The sequence below is a fragment of the Condylura cristata genome, unplaced genomic scaffold (genome assembly GCF_000260355.1).
Source record: "Condylura cristata isolate star-nosed mole 26May11 unplaced genomic scaffold, ConCri1.0 scaffold00027, whole genome shotgun sequence".
In the NCBI taxonomy this organism is placed as follows: Eukaryota; Metazoa; Chordata; class Mammalia; order Eulipotyphla; family Talpidae; genus Condylura; species Condylura cristata.
In genome coordinates, this window is record NW_004567128.1 from 7,750,644 (window position 1) to 7,773,404 (window position 22,761).

The 22,761-nt window shown below is 43.1% G+C and overlaps 1 protein-coding gene across 5 annotated transcripts in view; it reads right to left on the reverse strand.

Moving 5' to 3' along the window:
• The window catches only part of SH3KBP1 (SH3-domain kinase binding protein 1), a 287,724-nt gene that overhangs the window by 184,479 nt on the left and 80,484 nt on the right, over nt 1–22,761 (reverse strand). Inside the window, exon 1 of one of the 5 annotated variants that reach the window (XM_012730362.1) lies at nt 6,569–6,587. The exons of the other annotated variants lie outside the window; for them this stretch is intronic. The gene's annotated coding sequence lies outside the window, so the exon portion shown is untranslated. Of the gene's footprint in view, nt 1–6,568; nt 6,588–22,761 lie in introns of those variants that run through there. 5 annotated transcript variants of the gene reach the window in all.

Here is a 22,761-nt window from a genome sequence, read left to right on the forward strand (position 1 = left end):
CCTCCCTGGTGGCGCAGCGGGTTAAAGCACAGCACTGAGAATCTAAAGCCGCTTCCTCATGAGTTCGATTCCCGCCTGCCCCGGAGGAGACCACAGGGCGTGGCAGACCTCTCCTGACCTGCCCGCTGCAGTGTACTTCGTCGATCTGCCTGTTCTGTTCCCCGCTCTGTCTCTGGTGAAGCCTCTCATCGCCCCTGAGCCTCTGGCCTGTACCCTAGTTCTGTATGCACAAATAAAATAAAATCTTTAAAAAAAAATGTGTTTCCATATATTCTCTCAGAAAGTTACTGTTCCAGCAAATCAAGCGAGTAAAGCCAGAAAGAGGGACCCAGGACTCTGGACAGTCAATTACGAGAAAATAGGAAACAGGAATTTCCTGGTGGACTTCGGGGTCACAGCTTCAAGAGCAACCAGTTCAGTCTGGAAGGCACTAGTATTTTTCCAGGAAGGGGAAAAGGGGAGATGGGGAGAAGGAAGGAGTGGAAGATGAGGCAGAAAGATTAAGAGGCACTTTATAGTGCTGTTTAGTTCACAGTATGAGAAAATGTGGATGTCTTGGGATAACTCAACAAACAAAATATTAGCATTTCAAGGGGAAACAAAACATTATATAACAGTAGCCCTCATGGCTCCTGGTTCTCCGAAGGAAGGTGCCAGCACTCGCCTTTGATGGCCAGCCTGGCGCAGCCATGTTGGGTTTTAGGGCAAAAAAAGAGAAAAAACCCACCGCAGATTCCCAGGCGCGCAGTGAGGTCTGAACCTGGCCAGCACCACTCTGATACATGAAAGCTTACCTGTCCTGCTCCAGCAGGAGACAGTGCGGGCAGGCACAGGACCCGGCTTTTGACTTTGAACCCAGAGCTGGTTTTGGAAACGCACCAGGCCGATCGCCTGCTGGAGCCAATTAAATTAAACTCAAGTGTGCGCCAGCGCTAATTAAGCCTTAGAAACAGCTGGTTTGGAAAATGGACCAATCAGATTTGAAAGGCGGGGCAGAGGCAGAGCCTGAGGAGAGGCTGGATCCGAGAACACTTCCCGGAGGTTGGAAGAAGCTTCAGGACAGACACTGCTGCAGTGTGGCCTCGGCAGTGGCATCTGTGACTGCCCCCGGCCGCCACAGGGGAGCTGGACCCTGGCCCACGGCTTCCTGGGGTGCTACCAGTTCTGGCCGCCCTTCACAGGACACCACCCTGCAGGAGCAGCTTTTGGCTTGGATGGCTGAACACTTCGGGCACTATCTAGGACAGGACAGCTGGCCACTCATGGCCTTACGAACTTGTTCCTAATCGCAGCCGCCCTTTGAAAATGAACCCCACTGCTGCACCTAAAATTGAGCCGTGTCTAGTGACTGTGAGCACATGGGTGAGAAGCCACAGTAAAACCTGCTCACTTTCAGTTACATAAGGAAATTAAGTACAGCAGATTCTTGCTCCGGTCCTCAAAATCAACACTGCTACAGTAATGAAAACAGATTAAACCAAAGCCTGAGGTACGCGCATACAGGGGGCAGGATGGGGTGCAGGGGGTGGGGTAAGTGAACTAAAGTCTTCAACTTCTATAATAGGCGACAGATAATGCCTAGACTAGACAAAGCAAGAGAGCAGCACACGCTCTCGGTCAGAAGTCCAGCAGCTAACATAAAAGCGACAGCTGGAATTGAAAAGTGATTATTTCCAACAAGTAAGGACAGGGAGCTGCAAGATACTCATACGCCTTTTAGCCATAGGAGTTTTCAAACATGTATCATTTTGATTAAAAAATAACAAATTTGAAAGGGTACTTACTCTTCAAAAAAATAAACTGTACAAGACTATCAGGCAAGAGGCAAAGGGGCACCCACGCCCCAGTGGATCCCACTCCTCCTTCCCTGGGACCCATTAATGGGCAGTGTGTGCATGAGTGCGTGTGTGCGCCTGCTGGTTTTTAACATAAATCGGCTCCTCGCGCAAGAGGCAGTATTTTGCATCTTGCTTCCTTCCTTGTAACTCCACATCTTGGACATCCTCTGTCAGAGCTGTGCAGCACCCAGATGCGGTACGTGTGCGGCGACGCGTACCGGAGGGGCGCACTAACGCGGGAAAGGCGGCTTCAGAGCAGAGCGGCCTCAGCTCCGAAGCACCCAGGCGGAAGGGCTAGACTGAGAGTTGGCGGCAGGGGCGGCTGGGAGGTGGGAGAGTGGGATATCAGGGCCGAGGCCTCCGGCGGACATGTGCTCACTCTCTACTTCCACTACTCCAGGAAAAAGGTGGCTTTGCTGAAGTAGCATTTGACTCAATAAGCAGGGAAACCATTAGGGGCATCGCTGGCTTTTCTGGAATGGTGATGGGAAAGGGCTGGAGGCAGTGCAAACCTTTTCTCCAGTTTTGAAAATTATTTATATATATCACCATCATAAACGATCCAGTCTTCGGCAATTACAAACAACACTACATGGAGCATCACTCTATCGGTAATTTTGCATATAAACACAAGTGTCACCAAGGGGCAAATCCCCAGAGTGAAGTTTCTGAATCAGATACTTGGTGCGGCCTGACTTTGAACACAGTGAAGCTGACCTCCAAACACTGCCTCCATGGCACGCCCCTCAGTCGCACGAGAGAGGCAGGTTTCCTCTTACTATCTGAAAATTTTTAATTTTTGCTAGTCTGTAACAGAAAACGTTATTCAACTTCCATTCCCTTCGTTCATAAGAGCCAGGCTGATCCGATTTCCATTTGCTTACCACATACCTCCTTTCCGCGATCTGCCTGTTGCCCTTTGTCAAGTGTCCTATAAGCACTTTGCCTTCCCCCTTCCGGTACCAAGAGCTCTCTGAATACTAAAGAGACATCCCTTGCGCTTTCATGTTACACAACTTTTCTCATTTGTCATTTGCCTATTTACCCTCAATTCTACTTCTGTACAGAAGTTTCTCATTTGTATTTAGTAAAATCCATCAATCTTTTCCATGAAGTCTCCTTTGATTTGCGACATGATTGCAAAGGCCTTCTCCACTCACTAATTAAAAGGAAAAAACCACCCATTTTCCCCCGATAAATGTATGGCAAAGGTTAATATATATTATTGGAAGGCCTCACACTGCTGTGTCTCCCCCCCTCACATACACAGAACAAACATGCAGAAGCCCAATTTAGTAACTTGTTCTGTGAATTACAGGTTTCCAAGGCTTAAGTGGGAGAGGGAGGACTTTGCAGGGAAAACTGACCCTGAGAGCAGCAAGGGCTGGGATCCCTTCTCTGCTTAGAAAGAGCTGCTCTTTGGGCTCTCCCTGGTGGTGCAGCGCTGCACTGTGAAGCTAAGCTGTGGCCATTTCAGTGCAAGTTCAATCCCCGCCCCAGAGGTGATCCACATGGTGCGGCAGGCCTCTCCTGTCTCGCCTGCTGCTCCCCTCAGCAGTGTACTTTGTCGATGTCAATCTGCCTGTTCTGCTCCCCACTCTGCTTCTGGTGAATCCTCTCGCCACCCCTATACCTCTGGCCTGTACCCCAGTTCTGTATATATAACCAAATAAAATCTTTTAAAAAAAATCTGCTTTTACATGACATTGAAAGATGAAAGCTAAATAGTATTAATAAACAGACTACCGAACAAGTTGAGCTATAAAATTGGCCAGTTCTTCTCAAAACAGCCTGTTCTTCCACCAGGAACAAGATCCAGCTTCCTCCTGACTCTGACTACTGGCTGGCATCCTGTAAGCACAGCTAGCCCAGTGTGTCACTGGGACCAGACAACAAAGACCCAGAGGCCTCTACCAATGACACTAAAACTTCAAGGACACTACTCATTCACGGTACAATGGCAGGGAATGAACTATTTTCTAAAAAACTGCTTCCTAGATTTAACCCCATGGCTTCCAGGACAGAGCAGCAGGGAAACGAAGAAAAATCAGCAGTGCCTCACCATTTTATCCTTCCATGGGAGCTATTATGTACCTGTTATGTACCAGGCATATGGCATGGGGTAGGGTTCCAGAGGGCCCCTGTTCCCTAGGACCTCATCACCCAGGAAGGCTGGAACCCTGGTGAAGGAGGCACAAGGACCAGCTCTTAATCAGACTTCCAGTGACGGGGTAACCTCTCACAAGGTCTAAACCTCCCCGAGCTGAATAATCCTATGCTAGTTTCTTATTGTTACTCAAACAAATTAACAATTTAGTGATTATAAACAACACAAATTTATCCTTTTACAGTTGAGGGCCAGGAGTCCAGAAACTGACTAGGCTAACATGGAGTTGGCAGCCAAGTCCCCTCTAGATGCTGTGGAGAGTTCTGGCCTTTTCCAGCCTCTAGAGGTCACCTGCATTTCTTCACTTGTGGCTCCTTCCTCAAACTTCAGGTCCAGCAACTTGGCTTCACCAGTGCTCTCTCTCTCAGACTCTCTAGCTCTTTCCCACCTCGGCTTTCATTGTCACTGGCTCTGCTATTCTTGCCTCTTCATTTCTTCAAAAAAAAAATAATTGTGGTAAAATATATAACATAAACTTACCATTTTAATCATTTAAGGAGTATAAGTCAGTCATATTAAGTACATCCATGGTGTCTGTAACCAATCTCCACAACTTCTTCACCTCACAAAACTGAAACCCTTGTCTCCATAAACAACACTCCCCTCTGCCTTGTCCCCAGTTCAGGGCAACCACCATTCTACTTCTTTAGATACCTCATATAAACAAAATTATGGTGTTTTTGTTTTTGTGCTGGCTTACTTCACTCAGTTCATTCATGTTGTAGCACGTGTGAGAATCTTTCTTTTTTAAAGCTGAACAATAGTAGAGACCACATTTTGTTTATTCATTCATCCACTGATGGAAATTTGGGTTGCTTCTACCTTAGCTATTGTGAATAAGGCTGCTATGAACATAGGTGTGCAAATACCTCTTTTGAGACTACGCTTTCCATTCTTTTGCATGTGTACCCAGAAATGAAACTGCTGGATCCTACAGAAATTCTTTTTCATTTTTGAGGAACCATCATACTGCTTTTCAAAGCAGCTGAGCCATTTTACATTTCTACGAAGCATACACAAGAGTTCCGATCTCTCCACAGCCATGCCACACTTGTGATTTCCTGGCTTGTTATTTTAAAACAGTAGCCACTCTAGCGGGTGTGAGGTGGTATCTCACTGTGACTTTGATTTGCATCCCCATAGTGATTAGTGATATTAAGCATTTTTTCGTACGCTATCGAGCAGCTCTCAATCTTTGGAGAAAAGTCTGTTGTGATGGTTGGCCCAGTTTTAATCAGGTTATTTGCTTCGTTGAGTTATAATTCCTTATTATTTTGGATATTGACTGGTTTCCTGATATGTGATTTGCATTTTCTCCCATTCCACGGTCCCTTCAGCCTATTGACTGTGTCCTTTGAGGTAGCAGAGTTCTTAATTTTGATGTTGTCCAATTTCCCTTCCTACTGTTGTTGCCCATATGCCCTCCTTTTATAAGAACCCTGGTGATTATAACTGGCCAGATCTTTAAGAGCTTTAACTTCACCACAGTTGCAAAGTCCCTTCTGACGCATAAGGCAATACATTCACAGGTTCTGAGAATTAGGAGATGGACATACTTAGGAGCCATTATTTAGCCCAACTCATCCTCAAAATGACAATTAATGGCAGCTTCTAGTCCAAGGGTTGTTATGACAACTAAATAAATTAATACATGAACTGAGTTTGGAACAGTGCCTGGCCTGCATCAAATAACAGTGATTACTACCCCACAATACAAAGTGTTCAGGCCAGGGATGCGTGTACTACTACTAAGAACAGAATCAGGGCCACTGATTCTATATGATGGAAACACCAACACCCCCCCCCAAAAGGGATAACATGCCAGTTTGGCCATAAGAAATGAGTAGGATTTAGGCTTCCCTGGTGGCCTAGGTGTTAAGTCTCAGCACTATCACGGCAACAGGCAGAGTTCGATCCCCAGTCAGGGAGGTGACCCACAGGGCACAGCAGACCTCTCCTGTCTCCCCACTGTTCCCCTCAGCAGTGTGTTTCAGTCCATCTGCCTTCTCTGCTCCCCACTCTGTCTCTGGTGAAACTTCTCACCCCCTCCTCTTTCTAACACCCCAGTTCTTCTATGCTCCCCCCAAAAAGAGAAAAGTTTTTAAAATAAATTTTTTAAAAATTAACATTTTTTTAAAGAAATGAACAGGATTTGGAAGGTCTGAAAATAACAGTCCAGAACAGAAAATTCTGAATTTTCATCTACATTCTGACACTGATGTTAATAACCAGAAGTCTTATTTTTCTCCTAAGTGCACATCTGCTTTCACACAGGAGGTGCAAGGTGATTTTTTCTTTATTTATAAAGAAACATGCTCAGTTGAATTTCTGAGTCTTTAATAAACAATTCACAAACTTATTTCCAACAACTATTTTTAGAATGCAAAAGGGAATTTTTTAAAAAGGAGCAGCAGCCGTTCATCTTTATAAAATTTGCCCTCAACACTAAAAATAGATCTAAAAATTTGGTGTCAGCCCTGCCCCACCCTCACCCCTCAGCACTAGAGAGGTACACACAGCAAGCTCGCAGACCCTAAATTTTCACAAGTTAGCCCCTGCTTACCTTTTCTCCCTGCAACCTTCACAGTGAACAGCAGGTGAACACATAATAAAGGAAAATAATCTCTATGGATATTATTCTCATCCTCCTTCCATACACACTGGGAAGCTGCAATAATTAACCGACTGAGATGGAGAACAATTTCTCAGCTTGCCTGTCAGCACAAGCTAACCCTCCTCCCTGCCCCCACCCAAGAGTGGCTTAGCCTCAGTGCCCGCAGCGCTTCAGCATCTGTGACTTGGAGGTTAATTTGCTCTGAACCCAGAGCACACCAGGGAGCCTGACAAACGGGCGGTGTGGTTTTAGGTCACATATAGGAGATGTGTTGATAACAATGCATCGCGCTGGTATCAATTTCCCAATCGACTGCACTCAAGCATACAACATACCACACACACAACGCACATGCTGGCTGCCACAAATACAGACGAAGAGAATCTCAAGGTTTATTCTCCTCCTCAACTATGCTGTTGCTTTATATCCATTTGGGCCAATCAGCTGCAATAATCCCAGCTCAACAATAACAAAAGGCACCTCCCCCCAAGGAAAGTCCATGGCAGTGCCTATTTTGAGGCTCCATGATATGTTGGGGATCTGGGGTTCAACAAAATGAGTAACCTCATTTTCTAATTTATACCCCACATTGTGAGAGATCTGAATTCAAGTAGAAGGCTAAAATTCAACTAATATAATAGGCTTGGCTACACAGCCAAACGGTGTGTGTACCATGGGCATTCCTGGACACACCGAATAATGCCAGCTGGCAGGTATCAGTCTGGAGCTTTGATAATATGGGCAAAGAACTGTATTCTCCTTGAAGGAAAATAAACAGACACCAAACACTGGTTTGTGAGCTCTATGTTTGGCAGAAATAAAATATGCTGAGTTTTCAAAATGAAATAGATGTTCACAATAGGAAGATTAAAATGAAGTCCAAATTTTCTAAGACTGAGTCTCAATTCTGCAATTTTTGAAGTGTAATCCTACAGTCTGATTTATGAGTCAACATCTGAGTACAACATTAATTATTTCAGGCATTTGCTATATCTACAAAAGCCTGTTTGTTAGAAGCATTCAGGATGAAAAGACAGCGAAGTTTGCATCTTATATTTTGTCTTCCTGCCTGCCCAAATTTAGCAAATATCTTGTAACTAGTAGGATCCATATAGTTTTCCTTTTGAAATTGAGAAATTGTGTTAGGCAGCAAGAGGACAGCAACTATATTTTATAAGATCATATTGAACAATATGACTTTAATGCTGCATTATAAATTATTTTTACTGTAAATAGTCATTGTGTGATTTTGCACCTTTTCAAATCAGTATTATTACTGATTTAGCATCACTTGGCAAACAAACAGAAAGAAAGAAAATCTTCACTACTTTCCAGACACAGACCCCCAAAGCTACTGATACCAAATTGCACATGGAACATACATGTTTTTCTCAAGTAGATGATGTTTAATATTTAAAAGTGTATGTCATAAGCCAAAAGATGAAACTTTTGCATTCCAGTTTGACTAGTAGAATAAAAAAGGTAAGTAAAACCCCTTGAAATGCCTCCAATCTGAATGCAGCCATTGGCTTTAACCTCTTGTCTAATCAATATCATGGAGTGTTGACAAATGGCATATAAAACATCCAATATCATATCAAAGAGAAAAATCCACCAATTGTATTATTTTGCGGTTCTTAGGTAGAAATATGACTCTGAGAATCTCAACCCATAATCCCCTTTTCCCACTTAAAATGTGTATATACAGTATAGACCAAAGGGTCTTACTCTGGGATTCATGGACAAGCATCCAAATTTAAAACTGGAGAATGGTTATGAATAGATAGCTCACCAAAGAACACATAAAATATACTTAAATTTAGTAGTAACCAGAGATGCAAATATCACACAAGGAGACAGGCTGCACAACACTCTAAGTTGTTTAAGTAGATTCTATCAAGAAATAGAGACTGGAGCCTTCTTCCCACGCTACCGGCAGCAGTGGGGCTGGCATGCTTTGGAGAAGACCTACTTACAGGCATTTATTCTAGGGAAGTAATCGCAGATGTGCTGAAAGGTGGATTTAAAGGTTGTTCACAATTTATTCTTCATATTACAATTAGAATAATGTACAATATAGTAGCCAGAGCACTAGGAGGTAGGGTTGTATATATATATATTTTTAAAGATTTATTTATTTGTGCATACAGAACTGGGGTACAGGCCAGAGGTGCAGGGGCAGTGAGAGGATTCCCCAGAGACAGAGTGGGGAGCAGAACAGGCCGACTGATGAAGTACACTGATGAGGGGAGCAGCGGGCGGGTCAGGAGAGGTCTGCCGCGCCATGTGGGTCACCTCCGGGTTGGGGATCGAACTCATGCTGAAGTGGTTTTCACTACTTAGTGCTGTGCTTTAACCTACTAAGCTACCAGGGAGGGCCCAGAGTTGTATGTTTTTAAAGGCAGTTACTGAGGAGAGTCAGGATGCCTAGGGAGTTCTCAAGGTCATGGGGAAGTTAACTGTGGAGCATGGACTTCAGCATGGGCCCAGGCTCCCCATCTCTGCCTCAATGAGCTTCTCTGTGTCTATCTGCCTTGCCTTTGTAGGAAATGACCTTACAACTTTAAAAAGCTCATAAGATGTTACCAATGTTGCAGAAAACGAAGTGACTTTACTTAAGCTTAAATTATGGCTACAGTGAAGTCTTGGTATCCAATGAGGCTGTTTCTTTGAAGATTGTGTGTTTTCAGTACACTATTTTAAAATTTTCCCTTAGACTATTGAACATTTAGGAAAACTGGCTCACAATTTTATGAGTATTTTACAATTAAAACTAAAAAACTGAAAAAAAAAAAAGGGGGGGTTATAAGCCACCACCTACAATGTGATTTTTTTCTTTTTTGGTAGAAAATACCTATCCATGCTTAAGACAAATGACCAGAAAGCTAAAAGGTGAATTCTCAAGCATGATCACTTCAAGGAGGAGAAATGAAAGATTATTTTCATCCCAAGTCAGTTTTTTCAATTCATAAATTTTAAATTTTGACATTATTTAAAAAAGGAAATAACCTATGTTGGTGATTTTAAAAAATGAAGGAGATTTTAAGACACTGATTCAAGTGGAAGATAAATGAAGAAAAAATCAAGGTAAACAGCTTAGGAAGGTGATTTAAATTATTGTGGATGACAGCAGCCTTTTTTAAAACCCCAAGTTGTTACTGACCCTAAGAGAGTTCCTTTGTTAGAGGGAAAGGATGTCTTGAATGAATTCTACAGATACAGGTTTTGTGGACCCCACCCCTACTCCACACACCGAACTACAAATCCCAGCATCACCAAAGGAAGGACCCAAGGGCGGAGTTAAGCAGTCATTTTGTTTGTATGTAAAACCAGACATTTCAGGCTTGGGTGGGGGGACCTCTTGGCCTCATGGCTTGAGGCTTAGCTGTTAGCTTTTCACCGGCTTTCAGCATGATGTTGGAGTTCAAGGTCAGCAGAACTGGTAGAATGCATTAACAAACTTATTTCTCTCTCTCTCTCTCTCTTTTCCTAAGTTATTCATTTCCCTTTCCCTTGTAATTAAACCCATTATTAACCTTTTTGTGTGTGCCTGCAGTTGAATTTTATTATAAGTCCCTTTTAAACACATGGGTGAGGACCCACAGTCAGGCAACCCAGTTCACATCGGGGGTTGCCCTGTAACACCTTCTGCTTCTCAGAGCTGTGCCAGAAGTCTACTGCCAGCAGTAAACTCAAACTGCTGCAAGGTAATCTTTCAATAGTAGTGACTATCTGTCACTACTACCATCCTTAGGAGGCACTGGAACCCTCGAGGCAAAGGAAAAGGAAAGAGGTCAAAGGAAAAATAGCAATCTGAAAATTAAGGCCAGAACAGCTTGAGGTAGGCTTTTAAATATTCAAGGGGAAAATTCTAGACATAATAAGAGATATTTCCCCAGCTTCCTGAGTCACCACCCACCCTCCCTCATTTCCTCTCCTTTGCAGCACTGAACATGAAAATTAACGGGAGCTGTAATAATGACTCCCGTGAGGAATGGTTTCTGCACAAGAGAAAGTCAAAAGAAGCATTCAGAATTCTGGGAATATCTCCTGGAGATGAGCAAGGATGAAAGTAATGCAAAAGGAGAAATGCGGGGGAAGTTTGTCAGGGAAAGGGTGGGGCTGAGGCTGTGAGCCCCAAAGTAAACAAGATTCCACAACTCCCCGCTCTCTCTGCCCCTTCTCTTGCCCCACCCTTGTGACAGGTATCATATGAGTGTGACCTGCTCGGCATGTGAGGCTTTGAGGTGTACCTACCTTTGCTACTTAGGGCATTTTTGCACTGGCCAGAAATCAGATGTGACCTCAACCCTGGCCACTCTGCCTGACAAGAGTTCCTAGAGCAGCTCTTTAGGCCAGGAGGATGAAGCCAGGAGGATGAGAGACAGAGCCATACAGACAGAGACCAGAGAAGACCCAGAGGCCAACTCAGAGACACACTGGCACAAGCACAGAGAGGAGACAGGCCCCAAGAAGAGATCCCTCAGGCCCCAGAAGCCATCCGCTGTGACGGTACCTTAATGGCTGTGCTTTTTACCTCCCTCTGCCTCCCTCCAGCTCACCAAGCTGTCACTCATTCCAGGGGCACCTTTGTCCTAGTCAAAACCCCCTCTTTGGACTTCTACCTCATTTCAAATGATCTAAGTTAAGTAAAAAATGTGTTTTTATGTTCTCTTACTGTAAAGCCACAGGTTCATGTGCATATCTGAGTCACCCACACTCACTAGTCTTATTGCTGCTTTCACAGATGTCAGCTCCCATATCTGAACTCAAATGCAAATTTCACCCAGCAATTAGCAGCCCGACGCATACACTCACACACATCCATAAGAATCACTTGTGTATGTGTCAGAACAGTCAAGTGAACAGCCATGGTCTGGACTGGCATCTCCTCCCCAGAATCCAGCTGATGGTGCCACCGTGTGAAAGGCCTGTGGCTTTGGGGGGTGGTTAATGTCCTGAGAATACCCTGTCACCCATAGCTACCCTTCTGTAGAAAATGGAATTGCCAGATGAACATCAGCATTCGCAAATGCTACATGATTTGAAAAGGCAGGATCCTGGGAAATCAGTGACTTTTCTGTCACTGATGTCAAACGGGCCTCATACCTCAAAAAAAAAAAAAAAAACCTCCCATCATCCTAGTTGATAGAGCTTTTTTGAGAGTTTGAGGCTGATTTTATCTTTCTTTCCTTTTTCTGGCATAAATAAAAACAACTTGATTTCTTACATGGTACTGTGTGCTTTGGCTTTCTTTATCTTAAAATTTTATAAACAACTTCTAGAACAAAGTAAAAATAAATCTCAGTGTATATCCCTTTGGTTATCTTCACAGATGCTGACTTGATTAGCCTTTAAAAATCTGAGGAAATTCTAGTTTATACTGATAAAATGGGAGAACGTATTAAAACCCAGAAAAGTGATTTTCCACCTTTATATTTTAAAAATTATATTTTCTAATTATGGAGAAATCCAGAAAGGTTTTGACTAGGAAAAAAAAATAATCAAGGGGCCATCCTACTTTACAAAGCTAGGCCTCAAAACACAAAACAGCACCAGTCCTGCCAAGAGGCCATCTGAGCATGGTTCCTCCATCTGGACTTCTGAGGGCGGGGCGATAAGTAAAGATAACAGCTGAATAGCACTTCCCCCACTCCCCTCCCTGCAAGTCTGTCTAGTAGTGTCACACAGAATTTTCACAAAAAAAAATTTGTCGCCAGTCCCCAGAGCACAGTGTGGAAATTCCATCTGTGGCCTGACATTAAGGGCTTTTATCAGACTGAAGGGCAGAAGTGGTCCACTCTGCCCCAAATGGAGGCTGATCTCACAGGGCTTCACAAGCACACTACCAAAAGACTGCTATCAAGGTCTAGCAATACTCCCTCCATTCCTGTCAGCTTCCTGCTGAGGTAAAATACCACAACACTGTCAACAGCTCCGTAATACTCCAGGGAAGTTGACTAACGACACAAAACTAGATAAGGGTTTCTTTTCTTTCATGTTCTTGGCTTCTAAGCTATAAAATATTGGGTGGACTTGCTTTCTTTCCAATTAACTGCTCTAATTTAGCTTTTATGTCTTTTCGGGCAAGTTTTCCCTCACATTTTCAGCTACTGGTTCAAACCTCATGCCTCATTCAATTTATCTCATGAAATACTAGCACCACACCTTAAAGTAGCATGGATGCTCACCCCAAATCATTCATTACTGAAGAAAACTTAGTGTAACATTAGCTCCAAATGGAATAAACTGTATTAGTCAAATGTTGACTAACTAATTAATAAACCACATGACAAAAGAGTCCTTGGTCTATTGGGGATACTGGGCCCTCAATGCTGCCATTGGGCATTATAGTCACCTCTACTCAGGGTGTTTCTTAATGACCCAAAGGCATGACAGATCTAAGCTTAAATGGCCTTTATAAAAGTACTTCTCAATTATAGCTAGAAAAGTGTCTAAAGCATCTTAGCAGCTGTGTTTTCACTGAAACAACTATAATATCGAAAGTTTTGCAAGCTACTTCACATTTATTATCCGCATTGATATTTAATAATTTCACTCTCAAGCACCACAGCGCAATTTAGCCCTTGCTCACTAGAAAAATGAGATGGCATCCTTACCCCACAACATCCCCAGCTCGGCAGATATGTAGCAGGAATATGACTAACCGAAGCATGTCGCACATTAAAGATTGAGAAGAGCCCCTGATTTCTATCAATTTATAGAAAGTAAAGACCCTAGAAAATACTTTCTTCAAAATGACCTAATGTCAGAACTCTCAGAACACTACAGACTTCTAAAGAGCCACACGTCCACGGGGGAGCTGTAATTACCCTGTGCTGCTGGGGGGGATCGATACAGAAATACTGTATGACTGCAGCTTTCAAGTTCCTGCTCAGGTGGCCTAGTGGAACCAAAAGCAAGATGCTGGTTCCACTAGGCCACCAGGAAACAGAAGGGAAATACTGCTTCACAGATGCAACACTCTGGTGCAAACTCCCAAGATGGGAGGAGAAGGGGGACTAAGGTCTCCACGAGGCAGTGATGTCCCTCAGCTGACAGATAGAGAAATGTGTAACACTAGCTTGACAGGCTGGTTTGTTCTGCGACTTCCGGTGTTAGTTCTCACAGGTGCACGTCCAAACCAAATGTTATAAGGTACCTCTGAATTATACCAAATCGGCAATCACCTGCAGGGCGAATCTAGTGAAACAACATACAGCCACCACCAGGCCTGGAAAGACCTGTTAACAGATGACCTGGCACTCAAGATAAAGGGAAACCATTAGTTGTCCTTAAACTTTGGGGATAAAGCAAAAGAGTCAACCTCAAGGCCTCCAGATGACAAAGCAATTTGAGGATCCACAGATCACTCCCCATGTCCACTGGGCGGGGGCCGGGGCCTTTCCAGGGACAGCTGCTCTGCCTTATGTGGAGGGGAAATCCCATGGGGAAGAGAGGAAGTCAACAGAAAGAGTTGGGGGTGAAAGGTTATGCCGTTCAGCCCAGCAAGAGCCCACAGAAATATAAGAGCAGTCGGCAGCGAGGCCTTTCAGTGCATTGTGGGCATTCTCAGTCAAGCTCCCACAGGGCACTAAGGACCTGGGCCTCCAGGACTTATCTCCCAAGTTCCCCACATCCCTAAACAACTCAAAAATTCCACTCCACAGCTTGAAGTAACAGGAATGAGCTGCTGTTCCTTCTACTCTGAAGGGCCAACCTAAAACTTCTCTATTAGCTAAGAAGCACTAACTGGTGCTGCATCTAGAGGCCTGGACAGAATCGCTGGCCGCAAGAGCCTCAAACACACCAGTCCTCCAGGCCTGCTTGCCCTCCTCAGACGTGACTGCAGGGAAAGAGGGGAAGTCCAGAGCAGTGGCTCAGAAAGCGGGGCTCCAACCTGGCCGCACCACCAGAAACCTGCCCTCATCCACAGACGTCCTGAACCAGAACCCCCAGGAGAGGGTCCAGTGGCCTGCCCAAGCCCTTACAGAGGAGCACTGCACACTCTGGCATGAGAAGTACTGTCCAAAGGAATAGAGAGGGAGGCCCGGCACACACTGTGCGGTTACCAGAGGTCCGAAAGCCTCTGTGGCAGTGAACTGACCTGAACCACTTGCATCACTTACTCACCTACCCTAACCTCAGTCAAAGAAGAGCTGGTTCTTTCAGAGATGGACCAGTAGAAAATTCAAAGAACATGACATTCGTGTAGACAAGGGAATGGAAAAATTCAGACTCCTGCTCTTAGACACACAGCTTTCCTCAACCTAATGAACCTGGCAATGGAGCAAATAAGAGGGTGTGCAAGGCCTGGTGGCCTTACAAACTTCCTGAGAACCTAGGAACCAGGGAGTCTGGTAAACACTAAGAGACTACACGCTTCAACAAATGGCAGTGGGAAAACTGGACAGCCACATACAATAGAATAGAACTAGATCACTGTCTCATACCATGCACAGAAATGAACTCAAAATGGAGTAAAGACTTGGATAGAAAACCCAAAACCATAAAATGCATAGACAAAAACATAGATTAAAACATTTCACCACTTTGGCTTCTGGGGATATCTTTGGGGACACAACTCCAATGACAAGGAATGGAAAAGCCAGACTACACAAATGTTACCCTGCCATACCACACTGAAGGTACCTTATCTGGTCTAAAAGCTTCTGCACAGTGGAAGAAATTATCATTAAAATGAACAGACACCCAACAGAATGGAGGAAAATATTTGTACATCATGTGACAAGAGGCTGATATCCAAAATTTACAAAGAACTCATACAACTCACTAACAACAACAGTCAGAAAATGAGCAGACGAGTTAAACAGACACTTCTCCAAAGACATGCAGATGGCCAACAGGCATATGAAAAAATCCTCACTGCCACTATCAGGGAAATGCAAATCAAAACCACAGTGAGATACTATCTCACACCTGTGAGATTGGTCCATAGCAAAACGACCAGAAGCAACAAGTATTGACAGGATGTAGAGAGAAAGTAATCCTCCATCACGTTGGCAGGAAGGTAGACCAGTCCAGTCGCTGTGGAAAACAGCATGGATATTAACACCAGATCTACCATGTGATCAAAAATTCTACTCCTAAGTATCAGCCCAAAGAAGGCAAACACACAGATTCCTCGCTGCACTGTTCACTGCAGCACTATCTGCAGTAGCCAAGCAATGGAAACAATCTATGTGCACAAAGGACATATGAGTGGAGTAAGAAGGTGTGGTGCATGAACACAACAGAACACTCTTCCGCTGTTTAAAAACAAAAGATGAACTCCTGCTGCTGTGACAATATGAACAGAATTGGAGGGAATGGTGCTGAGCAAATAAATCGGATGAAGAAAGACAAAGCTTCGGATGGTTTCACCTATATGTGGAAACCAGAGAAAGGAAATAAGGAACAGGTAGCACCAAACCAAAAGTCACCCTAAAAATCTGACTGAAAAGTGAGGCTACAACAGTGAATGGGGAGGTTAGACCAAACTGCACAGAGTGTCAATGAACTCTGGTGGACTGTGGGTGCCTTGGTCGTGGGTGTTGTGTGGTGACATAATCTGAAAAGTGTGGTCCTGTCCTTCTGAATCACATACAATGTGCAAACCAATGTCATCTCAATAAAAGTACATAAATTTAAGTAGCAAAATATAAAGTGAGAGACACTACAATCTTTGCAGCAGGTCAGAGAGCTGAATTGGAAACCAGGTGCCTTCTGAAGAAGAGGCCATTGTTCCCATGACCACGACTTCCCACCATGGCTCGTGAACTCTAGTTGGGGAAGCAGCAGGAGTTCCTAGAATGATATGTGGGCTGCTTGCATGGCAGAACTGACTAGTAGAAGCTAGAAGGGTAGTGAGGATAGGATTGCAATGGATGAGAAAGTTTCAGCGTTTTGCCCCGTCTATTTTACCTCTGCTTACTAACAACATGTACGTCACAATTTGTGCTGGTTTTGTTCAACCATTCCTTTCATTCAGCAGTGATGCTCTGACATTGCAGGTTTGGGGGTCCAGATATTCCATTACCTGCTCACTTGAGGTTCAGTTTCCAGGAAGACAAAATATTGAATGAGCAACTCTACTGATCAGCATCCACCTTCCAAGTTTTAGCAGTATAATTATGCTAGAAATAGAATCACTACCAAGTGAATATAAAGTTATGCATGAAGATTTACCTAGCAAGGTGGTCATCACAGTTTTCTACACTAGCGAAAATGATGGGAAGCCCTGTGTGTGTCTGGTTAAATAGATCATATAATAGATCTTATAATGGGTCTTAAAATGTTCCCAGATTTGGGGGATACTCCAAATAAGTTATAAGGGAACAGACAGTCATACACTAGATACAATGTCTTAGTATTTCTGTAAATAAAACATGCTTAAGGATTCCCTGGGCTCTTGTTAAAATACAGGTTCAGATTCAGTGGGTCTAGGGTGGGGGCCTGAAATTCTACATTTCTAATGAGCTCCCAGGTGATAGGATTGTATTTCTGCATATTTTTACAATTAAGAAAAATTTTAAAGTTTTAATGAAAGTTTTATCCTCAAAGGGCAGAACTATATAAATGCCACAGAAAGGGAACTAACTCTGAAATGGCATGAAGGAGTTCACCAAGTGACGAAAACACTCTGTGGCGCTGATGGTGAGGGCTGCACAACCCCATGCATCTACTAAAAAGTCAGGGAAGTGCACGCCTGGAGAGAATGAATTATATGATAAGCAAAATACGTCTCAACAATTTCTTAAAGCAGTTTTCAAATGACTAGGAAGACTTTTTTTTAATGATCACATAGCACTTCTAAAAATTAAAAAAAAAAGGAAAGAAATTTTAAAAAGTAATAGCTTGTGGGAAGGGGTATGGGGATGGTGGTGTTAAGAGATACAGAGTTTCAGTTTGGGATAGAAAGGTTTTTAGTTTTATTTTTTTAAATATTTATTTGTTTATGCATATAGAACTGGGGCACAGGACAGAGGTGTAGGTGCAGTGAGATAATTCACCAGAGACAGGGTGGGGAGCGGAACAGGTGGATCGACAAAGTACACTGCTGAGGGGAGCAGCAGGCAAGACAGGAGAGGTCTGCCACGCCATGTGGGTCACCTCCCTGGCTGGGGATTGAACTCTCTCTGAAGCGCCTGTGGCTAGCTTTGCAGCGCTGGGAGGGAGGGCCCGAGGACAGGTTTTCACAGTGATGCAGAGACCACTGCACAACAATGTGAACATACTCAAGGTGACAGAACTAGACACTTGAAATGGTGAATTTTAAGCTGATTTAAAGTATTGCCAAGAAGGGTACTTTCCCTGCTTCCTTCTTGGATATGGTTCTCACAGGGGGTTCAGACCACTTTAGTGCTCTCACTGAAACTGTGAACACCACCCCCCACCAAAAAAAAAAGATGTTTTTATCCCCATTCCCAGAACCGGTGAGTGTGACTTCATTTGGGGAAAAAAGTGTCGTTTTTGCACAAGCAATTAAATTAAGGCACTTGAGATGACTCCAAGGGTTCTCACAAAAGACTCACAGATACAAGGAGACACAAAGAAATGGAAAGACATAGCCTGCTCATGGATCAGAAGAATTAACATCATTAAAATGGCCATCCTACCAAAAGCGATATACAATTTAATGCTATTCCAATAAAAACCTCAATGACATTCTTCAAAGAAATAGAACAAATATTGATGAGATTTATATGGAACCACAAAAAACCTCGAATAGCCAAAACTCTCCTGACTAAAATGAAAGAGACCAGAGGCATCACAGGCCCAGATTTTAAGCTATACTGCAAAGCCATAATAATCACAACTGTGTGGTAGTAGAACAAGAACAAACAAAGAGAACAGTGGATTCTAATAGAAAACCCAGATACAAAGCACAGGCTTATGGACAGCTAATTTTTGACAAAGGAGCAAGAATATACAATGGAATGAAGAAAGTTTGTTCAACAAATGCTGCTGGGAAAACTAGACTGCTATGTGCAAAAAATAAAGCTAGACTACTACCTTGCACCATGCACGAAAACCACCTCGAAATGGATTAAAGAACTAGACATAAGACCTGAAGCCACAAAATATCTAGAAGAAAGGGTAGGCAAAACACTTCACAACGTACACCCCAATAACATCTTTAACGATATATCACTCAAAGCAAGGATAGTGAAGGCAAGGATAAACAGCTGGGATTACGTCAAGTTAATGAGCTTCTGTACAGCAAAAGAGACATTACACAAAACAAAGAAACACCCCCTCTGATGGGGAGAAAATATTTACATACAATACTAATGACAAAGGACTGATCACAAAGATATACAAAGAGCTGATTAAACACAATAAAAATAAACAACCCCATCAAAAAATGGGCAGGAGAGCTAAGAAGACATTTCTCCAAAGAGGAAATGCAGACAACCGACAGGCACATGAAAAAATGTTCAACATCACTTGTAATAAGGGAGATGCAAATTAAAACCACAATGAGATACCACCTCACACCAGTGAGAATGGCACACATTAAAACAACTGGTAACAACAAACGTTGGCAAGGATGTGGAGAAAAAGGAACTCTCCTGCACTGCTGGTGGGAATGCAAATTGGTACAAGCACTATGGAAAACTGTTTGGAGGTTGCTCAAACTGCTAAACATGGAGCTTCCATATGACCCAGCAATCCCACTCCTTGGTATCTACCCAAAAGACACCAAAACACTGATTTAAAAGACACCTGCACCTCCATGTTTATTGCTGCTCTATTTACAATAGGGAAGACATGGAATCAACTCAAATGCCAAAAATATATGACTGCATTAAAAAAGATGTGGTACATATACATAGTGGAATATTACTCAGCAATCAAAAAAGATAAGCTCATGCCTTTTGCAGCAACATGGATGGAGCTGGAAATAAGCCAGGAAGAAAAAGAAAAATACCAGATGCTTTCACTCATAGCAGGAGCTTAAGGTATCAGGGGGGATAAAAGAAAAAGAGAAACAAATGTAATAAAGTAAAAACAAAAACAATGAAAAGCTATAAACCAGAAACATTTTATGAGGGTGGAAAGGGGAATGGGCTCAAAACTGGGGTGAGAAGAGTGCACCGGACTACGGTGATGGCACATGGGTGAATTGGTGGTAGGAAGCCCACAGGGATGGAAAAAGCCCACAGAGATGGAAAAAGGAACAAAATGAAGAACGATGGAAAAAATAAATAAAATAATAAACAAACAAATAGAAACAGAGAAGACAGATCTAGGGTTAAGTCTATGTGCAGCTGGAGGCAGTGATTGCCGTGATGTGCCCACTCGTCAAGGAACACAAGAAGGCCAGGCATCACCAAAACTGGAAGAGACAAGGGGTGGACTTGATGAAGTTGCTGGAGGGAGCGCAACCCTGGAACACCTTGATTTGGGGTTTCTGGTCTCCAGAACTGTGAGACAATCCATTTCTATTGTTTTTAGCTAACCAGTTTGTGGCAGTTTATTATGGCAGTCCCAGAAAACTAATCTCCCCACCAACAAGACATGGGGTCTGTTCCACCAGGACCCCTGTCCCCACAGACCTGGCAGTGAGCTCCCCTCAGATCCCAGGTCACCTCCCAAAATAGTCAGGAACAGGTCCACAGTTGGGGTGGGGGAAGGAGAAGAGAGGAAAGGTAGGCCTGTGCGCACACACCCCAAAACAAAGAGCCCAGGTCATGTGTTTTAAGACAGGATCTTTCTGGAAACATCTAGTGATATTCTGAGGAACACTGATCAATTAAAAGGGCTCTGAAAGAATCCTCTCTGTAGCACAGCTGCCTTGTGCCATTATCTCGCCACCACTGAGAGGCTACAGTGTGGAGGCAACCTTGCCAGTATAATAGGCTTCTTCAGACAGAGCTCAACTCCCTTTCAAATTGTTTTCAAAGGTCACTGATGAGCTTCTCAGTTCAAAAAACAGTTTTGAGGTTTGCCAAGCCTGAAGCAACTCATGGCCCTTTATTTTACTGCAAACCCCACTTTTTTAAAGGACTTTTCCTTGAAAAGCTTCAACAAGGCAATAGAATAGCAGACCCTAGAGTTTTGAACAACTCTGAAAATGGGAAATAAAACCATGAGTATATTTTTAATATCTATTTATATTCTTTAACTCAGGTCTCAGAAAATAAATGGGGGAAATCTTTAAACACTAAAAATTTCACTTCTATGGGCTGAATATTTATAACTGAAATAAACTGTATCCATATCCTTAACATTCTATTCCAAGTACATCATGCAATCAATTCATTTGTTCCAATTTTCCAGGAGTTACTTCCAAGACATTAGAGAACACACTTTCAAAAAGAAAGAAAGAAAGAAAGAAAGAAAATCCTGTTGGCATTCAAATACCAACAGAATTACTAAATCTTTCTACTGGAAAATCCAGGCCACTATTCCCTAAATGGGCTTAAAATGAACATTAATCAATTATTTGATGACCATTTGGTTGCTAACAAGAGAGTTTTGGAAGCCAGGATTAAAACAAGAATGCAGAAAGTAGCACAAAGCTTAGAAAAACAGTAAGATCCAATATTTAAATCCCATCTCCATCCTTTCCCTCTCTTATCAGCTTTATCACTAATTCTGGGCTCTTCATTTTCCTTAGCTGTTTACTGCCTTGACTTCTTGCAGTGAGATTACCTCTAAGACTTCCTATGAGATTCTCTGTGAGGTGGTGGTGTCACGATTTGCTTTCTACCCATGTATATCTAGGACATGTGATCCACAATCAGGTTAACCTTAAAATAACTTCTTAGCTGGTGGTTTTTTGTTATTCAAAAGATGTCACTACTGCACAAAGAGGAAATCTCAAATCCAAATGTTATTTTAAGAAATACTATCTGCTGGGATAGTTCTATTTGTAGGTGATCACCTCTGGAGTACAGTATAAGGCGCTGAAAAAACCCATCAATCTCCAAGTCAACCCCCAACCCCATGTCCCAGCCATCCGGAGTCTGAAGTTCTCGTCACCAGATTTAATGGTGGCCTCAAGCAATGTTAAAACTAAAAGAAGCCTTAGAATTCATCTGGCTCCCTAGTAACACAGATATGTTTATGTGTCTTGTCCAAAGTAAAGTTTATTCTGCAACAAATCTTTCCTGAGCACCCAGGGAGCACTAAGCACAGTACCAGAAGCTGGGTATAGGAGGAAATACCTTCCTACTCTCTGTCCCGCTCTGTCTAAACCTATAAGCTGGTCTCGTGAAAAACAATCAATATAAGAATCTTGAGAGGAGAAAAGTGCTCTGTCATGACTGTAAAGGGAGGTTGGCTGGTCTTTGCAGGTTAAAGTTATTTGGCATAAAATTTCCCAACTGCCCAGAATTCTTCTCTTAACAGGATCACGTGTGCCACTGCATTCTGATATAATGCATGGCACGAGATTATCAGTAAGACCCCTAGAGCCCAACACAAGGGAACTGGTGCCGCCAATACCCGGGCCCACTGATAGATGAGTGGGTAAATAAACGTGGCATATCTCTGCAGTGGAATATTATTCAGCCTTTAAAAGGAAGGGAAATTATTTTTCAATCAAAGAAGAAAAAAGTTTAAATAAAAAAGGAAGAGACTGACAGAAGTTGCAAAGCCTGAGACGATGATGCTCTGTAAAACAAGCCAGTCACCACATGACAAGTGCTGAGCTACTCCGCTTCTGTGAAGGGCCCAGGACTCAGACTGTTAAGCCAGAAAGTAGAATGCGGTGGCCGTGGGGGAGGGGAGAACAAGGTGTTGTTTAATGGGTACACAGTTTCAGTTTTACGAGATGAAAAAGTTCTAGAGATCAAGTGCAGAACAAGGTATACCTTAAAAATGGTTAAGGTGGTTGCGTGGCAGGGGAGAGAACAGACAGAACTGACGGAACAAGACTGGCCAACAGTTGACACTTGCTGAAACTGGGTGTTGGGCACCTAGGGCTTCATTATACTTCTCTCCCTATTTTAGAGTACGTGTGAAAGAAACATTTCCAGTGATAAACAATAAAAGTGAAAGTGTGGTAAAGAGAATTTACTCACCGGGCAAACTCAAGTACTTATCCTTGAGCTGTCCGGTGAGCCTGGTTATCTTCATTAAGTCCCAGCAAGGCAAGGCTTCTGAGACACTTAAATCAGTGTAGGGTAACA